This window comes from Arachis hypogaea, chromosome 1 (assembly GCF_003086295.3).
Source record: "Arachis hypogaea cultivar Tifrunner chromosome 1, arahy.Tifrunner.gnm2.J5K5, whole genome shotgun sequence".
NCBI lineage: Eukaryota > Viridiplantae > Streptophyta > Magnoliopsida > Fabales > Fabaceae > Arachis > Arachis hypogaea.
In genome coordinates, this window is record NC_092036.1 from 89,865,882 (window position 1) to 89,874,945 (window position 9,064).

Consider the following 9,064-nt stretch of genomic DNA (forward strand, 5'->3'; position numbering starts at 1 on the left):
AGGACGACAACAAGACCATGACGAGCAGCTCGAATAGAGAAGCCGCAGGAGGATGAATGCGGTGCCGAACTAGAATAGACAACCGCAGAGGGAAGAGGGAAGTCGTGGAGGCGCCAATAACCACGGACGGTGGGGGGTAGGGTTTTGTTTTGGGTACTTTGAACTTTGAAGAAGGGTTTTGGTTTTGGATTCGCTTTCTTTGCTGAAAGCCTGAAACGCACGAAGGAGGGGGTTTAGGGGAAACTGGGCGTGACTCACGCGTGTGGTCCGTTTTTTTGTTTTAAAAAGCAAGCAAGATGGTGTGGTTTAGTAAGAACCGATAGGTTTTCGGTCTGGCCCAACTGGCCGGTTCCCAGCTGGTTCAGCAATTTTTGGGCGGTTTTTTGACTAGCGGTTTTACACATGGGATTGGATCGTTTTTATCGTTGGCTCCCAGTTCGACTGGCCAGTTCGATCCGATTTTTAGAACTATGTATACCTTTAACACTTGTCACTCTCAGTCTCAGTCTCACTCTTTAAGCAGTTCACTGCTACACTCCCTCATCACAACGCCAACACCAATACCAGCCTCCACCCCTTCACTCAGTCACTCCTTGCCATCGCCTTCGGTCTTTCCATCTAGTTTGCTGACTCTATTCACACTTCAGCCTCTATTCGCCCCTACTCGCCACTTCTGTGGCACTTTACACACACAAATAATCAAAGTCCCTTGACGGCTGGCACCAATTATGGACGAAGAAGAGAAACCTCACTCTCCTCCTCAACTTCTTCCTAACGATGACGAACATTTTAGAAGAAACCGCATCATTGCTAACCTCAAAGACTCTCTCTTGTCTCAGCTCGCCGAATCCAACCCCCCCTCTCCCTCGAAACTCGCCATGTTTCCTCTCTTATTCAGCAGTGTCTCAAGAAGATGTTTCCTTCTTTCCACACCCTACGCACCCTCCTTATGCATTGGTAGCTCATTTCCCTTACTTTTCTCCAAATTTTCAATCTTTTTTATTTTGTTTATTGAATGTCTTATTTTCTTTGGAATTCAAATGATCATAATGAATATGTTCTTCTTCTTTTGATTTTACTTTTTTGCCCCCTTTTATGCTTTTTTTACATGATACATAGGGCAATATCAAATCTAAATGAGAATAAAGGGTCTACTGAAGAAGAAAGTTCTAATTTCATTGTAAAGGAGTATAAGGATTTGCCATGGCCACATAAGAAGATTTTGGGTATTCAATTAGAGAAGCTTTGCCAGGATGAGGAGATTGTGTGTAATGAGGGTGGCAGATAACTTCTACAGGCTAATGTGATGGAATTGATGGTGATCGGAATGGGAGACAGGAATGTAAGAGTACGAGGAATAAGAGTGGAAAGAAGAGAAGTTAGCATAGCATGGATGGACGTGGAGTGCGAAAGCAAAAAAGAGTAAAAATCTGTGAAGTGGTTGAGAAGAGTGATAAGCCTAATGAGGGAAGAGATGAGGCACAACATCAAGTTGATGATTTAGGCGATGTTAGGACTGATGAGCCAATTAGTGTGGTGAAATGGATGGAAGAAAAGGGGGGAGAAGCACTTGACTAATCAGCTAAAAGGGTTGGAGAGCAAAATAAATCACAAGGGGTTGGAGTTGTAGAACAATATGTTGAAGCAGAGCCTCTAGCACAAGAGTTATAGGATCAGGTATTATAGTGTTTCTATCATTTTTTACATCTGTTGTTGGTACTTGATAGTTATCATTCATGTGGTGGAGTTGTTAGTGCCTTTTTATAAGAGCTCGTTTACTAGTTATATCTAAGAATTTTCTTGATTAGAGAATTTTAAGAAAGCTTTTTATAAAATAAGTGTCACCTACTACAATGTTGGGATTTGCTATGCTTTCATTTAATCTAGAAAAGTCAAATTATTAAATAATGTGTACTTGGAGTTAATTTGATGACATTTGAAGCTTTTTTATACATGACAGTATTGGGGAACTGATGTGGGGAAATCATCGGTAGCAATTTTTACAAAAATAATCTCGTTGAAGTATAGATCCAAGCCGATAGATAACCATCAATCAAAGTTTAATTTGTTTGTCACAGGTGCAAACCCAATAAAAATCAAGAGTATTTAAACCTCGGGTCGTCTCTCAAGGAATTGCAGGAAAGTGTGCATATTATTGGTTATGGGGTGTATATTTTTTGTGTTTTGGGTTTGATGAACATGAAAATAAAACTAACAACTAAGAAAGGTCCTAGCAAGGGTTGAGAATCTACTCTAAAATCCAACCAAGCATTTTATCAAACACTTGGAAGGCATAAAAGAAAAGCATAGTAAATTGGCAAGAAATATAAATTCTACAACTACCCAATGCAAGAAAATAACAATAACAATTCAATTAAACATTAACAAACATAAAACATAAATTGAATTAATTGAAATTAAAACCAACAAAATGTCATAAACATAAAGGCAACAAAATAAAGAAAATGACAAGTAAAACTAGAAGAGCAAAGATGTAAGAACAATAAATTGCAAAAAAAGTAAATCAAAACAACAATTAAACCTAAATCTAAGAGGAATATATCCTAAATCTAACCTAATTCTAGAGAGAAGAGAGAGCTTCTCTCTCTAAAATATGACCTAAAGCATGTTTCTAAAACTACTCCTAATTGCTCTCCCCTTGTTCCCTCTTGAATTTGGCCTCAAATAGCTTCAAAAATGAGTTGGATTGGGCTTCTGCAGCCTAGAAATCGCCCTCAGCGTGTTACCTTTAAGTTGGTCACATTCTGCTTGTCACGCGTACGCGTGGGTCACGCACACGCGTCATATTGCGATTTTTCAGGTCACGTGTATGCCTCGCATGGCAGATTTTCAAAACTTAATTTCTTCATTAATTATCCACTTTACATACTTTTTCTTTACTTCTTCAATCCAATCCTTACCTCCTAAGCCTGAAATCACTCAACAAACATATCAAGGCATCAAATGGAATTGAAGTGAATAAAATTTAGCAATTTTATGGCCTAAAAAGTTTGTTTTCATTCTTAAGCACAAATTAAGAGAGATTCACAAAATCATGCTATTTCATTGAATAAATATGGAAAAAGTTGATAAAATCCACCAAATTCAATACAAGATAAACCATAAAATTATGGTTTATCTAGAATAATTGGCATTTTCTTAGATATATATTTGTGCCTTTCTTTCTGTTTTCAATAAAGGAAAGCTTAGTCCTATAAACTTTTTACTCTGCCCAGATGTTCTTAGAAGGGTTGGATCTACTATGTAGATCTGTATTAAGAAGCTTTACCCTGCATATTTGCGAGAGGCTAATTTAACCCTTCTATAGGTCATTTGGTGACAACCCTTGTGCTTTCCTTATCAATATTAGAAAGAAACTTTAGTTTGTTCAACATGACAAAAAAAACTAATTTATCATATGCTTAGCTTTAATGTTATCATTACCTTTCCTTTAATAGTTCAATATAAAAAGATTTAATTTCTACACATTTAAAGGTAATTTTTTTCTTAAATTATTCAGAGAAATGTAATCTTATGCTTATTTTTTGTTCCATGTAACTATGAGCATGATGATATGCTTTTAAAATCTGTTATCGGGCATGATAATATACTTTTAAAATTTGTTGCCAACAGTCTCCATAGTGCATGTAGAAACAATTTGTTCATCCCTCCCAATTGTGCTGAATGTTATTGATTACCAGAAGCCACTTGATCTTCCGGGTTTAGAATGTGTACTGTCAGAAGAACAATTGAAACAACACATGTCTTCTTCGGATGTTCCTGGACAAAAGCAAAATGGGAACTCGATATCTAGTGATCTTGAAAAGCATTCTCCAAAGTGTCAACGTAAAGGGATGCACCTGAAATCTAAGCCAGTTGCAGATGATCAAGAGGAGTCTTTTTTACCATTACATAACCTTATTCTTCATGCACAAAAGCCCAAGGTAAATATTATTGAGAAGCAGAGGCAGTCATTTCCTCAAGTTTAAGTTGCAGGTCAAGGAAGGCACAAGTTTAAGTTTAAGTTGCATAATGACCGGCCGCTGCATGGAAATCAAGGATATGAGAATCCAGTGTCTAGGAATGTTGAGCATCGTCCAGCTAAGCATCCCAGAGGAAGGCCCTGTAAGTAAGTGACTGATGCAAACAACCTAAGGGAGTATAGTCATGGCAAAGGCAGAGGCAGAGGCAGAGGTAGAGGTCATGGTCGGGGAAGACCTCGTAAAATAGATCAAGATGCAAACCATTCTTAGCAGCAACTGCAAACGGATGATCAAGATAAGCAGTTACAGAAAGATGATCAAGATCAATAGATTTCTCGAGGTAAGGGTAGGGGTAGAGGTAGAGGTAGAAGCCTCAGCATAGAAGGTCTGGTTAACTTAGGTAATCCAATTGAGGACGATAATCAAAGTTTGCAGTAAAAGCAACAACCAAATGGTCAGCAGGAACAAGAGCAAGATCAAGGTTTAGTTTCAAAATCAAAACTTGAATCAGAAGAGGCCTCTAAACCTGATTTTGGATACGAACCAGAGCCACTGGTTGAGACTCAATTGCAAGCACTTCAAACTCAGGATAATATGGCCTCGTAAACCAGATCCAAGGCATCCCAAGTTGCTCTTCTGTGCTTAGCAACCTCTATAAGGTAGGAACCATAGACTTTCTCTGACAAGTCTTTCAATTTTCGACCCAACTTAGACGCAAAAAATAGAGTTCCCCCCTTTTTCTTGACAAACCAGATCCTGGTTGATTTTGTGATGAGCGGATAATTTATACGCTTTTTGGCATTGTTTTTATATAGTTTTTAGTAGGATCTAGCTACTTTTTAGTATATTTTTATTAGTTTTTAAGCAAAATTCAAATTTCTGGACTTTACTATGAGTTTGTGTATTTTTCTGTGATTTCAGGTATTTTCTGCCTGAAATTGAGGGACCTGAGCGAAATTCTGATTCAGAGGCTGAAGAAGTACTGCAGATGCTGTTGGATTCTGACACCCCCACACTCGAAATGGAATTTTTGGAGCTAAAAAAACCCAAATGGCGCGCTCTGAATTTCGTTGGAAAGTAGACATCCAGGGCTTTGCAGCAATATATAATAGTCCATACTTTGCCCGAGTTTAGATGATACAAACTGGCGTTCAACGCCAGCTTTCTGCCCTATTCTGGCGTTAAACGGCAGAAACAAGTTACAAGCTAGAGTCAAACGCCAGAAATAAGTTACAAACTGGCGTTTAACTCCAAAGAAGGCCTCTACACGTGAAAACTTCAATGCTCATCCCAAGTACACACCAAGTGGGTCCGGAAGTGGATTTCTGCATCATTTACTTATTTCTGTAACCCTAGTAACTAGTTTAGTATAAATAGAACTTTTTACTATTGTACTAGTGGTCTTTTTCCCTATTTTCGAATTCACATGCCATTTAGGGAGGCTGGCCATTCGGCCATGCTTAGACCTTGTTCTTATGTATTTTCAACTGTGGAGTTTCTACACACCATAGATTAAGGTGTGGAGCTCTGCTGCTCCTTGAGTATTAATGCAAAGTACTACTATTTTCTATTCAATTCATGCTTATTCTTATTCTAAGATATTCATTCGCACTTCAACCTGACGAATGTGATGATCCGTGACACTCATCACCATTCTCACTTATGAATGCGTGCCTGACAAACACTTCCGTTCTACCTGCGAAAGCTAGAGTGTGTATCTCTTGGATTCTTGGTCCACGACGCATGGTTGCCTTTCCTGACAACAGAGCCTTCCATTCCGTGAGATCAGATTCTTCGTGGTATAAGCTAGAATCAATTGGCAGCATTCTTGAGTTCCGAAAAGTCTAAATCTTGTCTGTGATTTTTCGAGTAGGATCTGGGATGGGATGACTGTGACGAGCTTCAAACTCGCGACTGTAGGGCATAGTGACAGACGCAAAAGGATAATAAATCCTATTCCGACACGATCGAGAACCAACAGCTGATTAGCCATGCGGGAAACTATAGAGGACCATTTTCACGGAGAGGACGGGAAGTAGCCATTGACAATGGTGACACCCAACATACAGCTTGCCATAGAAAGGAGTATGAAGGATTGGAAGAAGGCAGTAGGAAAGTAGAGGTTCAAAAGGAATGAGGCATCTCCATACACTTATTTGAAATTCCCACCAATGAATTACATAAGTATCTCTATCTTTATTTTATGTTTATTTATCTTTTAATTATCAAAACTCCATAACCAATTGAATCCGCCTGACTGAGATTTACAAGATGACCATAGCTTGCTTCAAGCCGACAATCTCCGTGGGATCGACCCTTACTCACGCAAGGTTTATTACTTGGACGACCCAGTGCACTTGCTGGTTAGTTGTGCGAAGTTGTGAAAAAAAGAGTTGAGATTACAATTGTGCGTACCAAGTTGTTGGCGCCATTGAAGATCACAATTTCGTGCACCAAGTTTTTGGCGCCGTTGCCGGGGATTGTTCAAGTTTGGACAACTAATGATTCATCTTGTTGCTTAGATTAGGTAATTTTCTTTTTGTTTCAATCTTTATTTTATTTTCAAAAAGTTTTCAAAATCTTTCAAAATTTTTCTTCTTTTTCGTTTTCCCAAAATAATTTTCGAAAAATCCAAAAAAAATTAGTAAAATCATAAAATCAAAAATATTTTTGTGTTTCTTGTTTGAGTCTAGAGTCAAGTTTTAAGTTTGGTGTCAATTGCATCTTTTTAATTTTCTAAAAATTTTCGAAAAAAAAAACGTATGCATGGTGTTCTTTATGATCTTCAAGTTGTTCTTGGTAAATCTTCTTGTTTGATCTTAATATTTTCTTGTTTTCTGTCTTTTGTTGTTTTTCATATGCATTTTTGAATTATTAGAGTCTAAACATTAAAAATTTCTAAGTTTGGTGTATCGCATATTTTTCTTTTCTTGAAAATTTTTCAAAAATAAGTCTTGATGTTCATCTTGATCTTCAAAGTGTTCTTGGTGTTTATTTTGACATTCATAGTGTTCTTGCATGCATCATTTGTTTTGATCCAAATTTTTCATGTTTCGAGTCATTTTTGTGTTTTTCTCTCTCATCATTAAAAATTCAAAAATAAAAAATATCTTTTCCTTATTTTACTCATAAATTTCGAAATCTTTGGGTTGACTTGGTCAAAAATTTTTTAAATAAGTTGTTTCTTGTTAGTCAAGTCAAGATTTCAATTTCAAAAGTTTATCTTTTCAAAAATCAAATCTTTTTCATTTTTTCATGTTTTTCAAAATCTTTTTCTTATCTTTATTTCATAATTTTCGAAATTAATACTAACAATTAATGTTTTGATTCAAAAATTTCAAATTTGTTACTTTCTTAAGAAAGATTCAAACTTTAAATTTTAGAATCATATCTTTTGATTTCTTGTTGATCAAGTCATTAACTTTAATTTTCAAAATCAAATCTTTCTAAATTTATTTTTCAAATCTTTTTCAAAATAAATTTTAATCATATCTTTTTCAATCATATCTCTTTTTTTAAATTTTGATTTCAAAAATCTTTTCTAACTTCTTATCTTTTCAAAATTGATTTTCAAATCTTTTTCAACTAACTAATTGACTTTTTGTTTGTTTTACTAATTCTTATCTTTTTCAAAACCACCTAACTACTTTTCTCTCTCTAATTTTCGAAAATCACCTTCCTCTTTTTCAAAATTCTTTTAATTAACTAATTGTTTCGAATTTTAATTTTAATTTTATTTCTTCTCTTAATTTTCGAATTCTAACTAAATTTTAAAATAAAAACAAAAATATTTTCCTTTTCCTTTTAATTAAAATTCAAATTTTCTTCTGTCTCTCTCTCATCTCTTTCTATTTATTTATTCATTTACTAACACTTCTCTTCATCTTAAAATTTGAACCCTCTCTTCTCCTCTGTGTTCGAATTTTTCTCTTTTTCTCATTCTTACTCTTCTTCTCTTCTACTTACATAAAGGAATCTCTATACTGTGACATAGAGGATTCCATACTTTCTTTGTTTTTTTCTCTCTCATATGAGCAGGAACAAGGAAAAAGGCATTCTTGTTGAAGCTGATCCTGAACCTGAAAGGACCTTGAAGAGGAAGCTAATAGCAGCTAAAGCACAGTACTCTAAAGAGGACCTAACTGAAATTTTTGAACAGGAAAAGGATATAGCAGCCGAACCAAACAACAACAATGCAAGAAAGATGCTTGGTGACTTCACTGCACCAAATTCCAACTTCCATAGAAGAAGCATCTCAATCCCTGCCATTGGAGCAAACAATTTTGAGCTTAAGTCTCAATTAGTTTCTCTGATGCAACAAAATTGCAAGTTTCATGGACTTCCATCAGAAGATCCTTTTGAGTTCTTAACTGAATTTTTACAGATCTGTGATACTGTTAAGACCAATGGAGTTGATCCCGAGGTCTATAAGCTTATGCTTTTCCCTTTTGCTATAAGAGACAGAGATAGAGTATGGTTGGACTCTCAACCTAAAGATAGCCTGAACTTTTGGGATAAGTTGGTCACGGCTTTCTTAGCCAAGTTCTTTCCTCCTCAAAAGGTTAGCAAACTTAGAGTGGATGTTCAAACCTTCAGGCAGAAAGAAGGTGAATCCCTCTATGAAGTTTGGGAGAGATACAAGCAATTGACCAAAAAGTGTCCTTTTGACATGCTTTCAGAATGGACCATCCTGGATATATTCTATGATGGTCTGTCTGAATTGTCTAAGATGTCATTGGACCATTCTGTAGGTAGATCTATTCACCTGAAAAAAAATGCCCGCAGAAGCTCAGGAACTCATTGACATGGTTGCAAATAACCAGTTCATGTACACTTCTGAAAGGAATCCTGTGAGTAATGAGACACCTCAAAGGAAGGGAGTTCTTGAAATTGATGCTCTGAATACCATATTGGCTCAGAACAAAATGTTGACTCAGTAAGTCAATATGATTTCTCAGAGTCTGAATGGATTGCAAAATGCATCCAATAGTACTAAAGAGGCATCTTCTGAAGAAGAAGCCTATGATCCTGAGAACCCTGCAATGGCAAAGATGAATTACATGGGTGAAGCCTATGGAAAC

At 36.3% G+C, this 9,064-nt stretch overlaps 1 non-coding gene across 1 annotated transcript; it reads right to left on the reverse strand.

Annotated features, from left to right (window-relative positions):
- Positions 1-8,550: 8,550 nt before the first annotated feature.
- On the reverse strand, positions 8,551-8,658 carry LOC112711248 (small nucleolar RNA R71). Its single transcript, XR_003157380.1, has one exon. It is a non-coding gene; the product is annotated as a small nucleolar RNA R71 (small nucleolar RNA).
- Between the last annotated feature and the right edge of the window lie 406 nt (positions 8,659-9,064).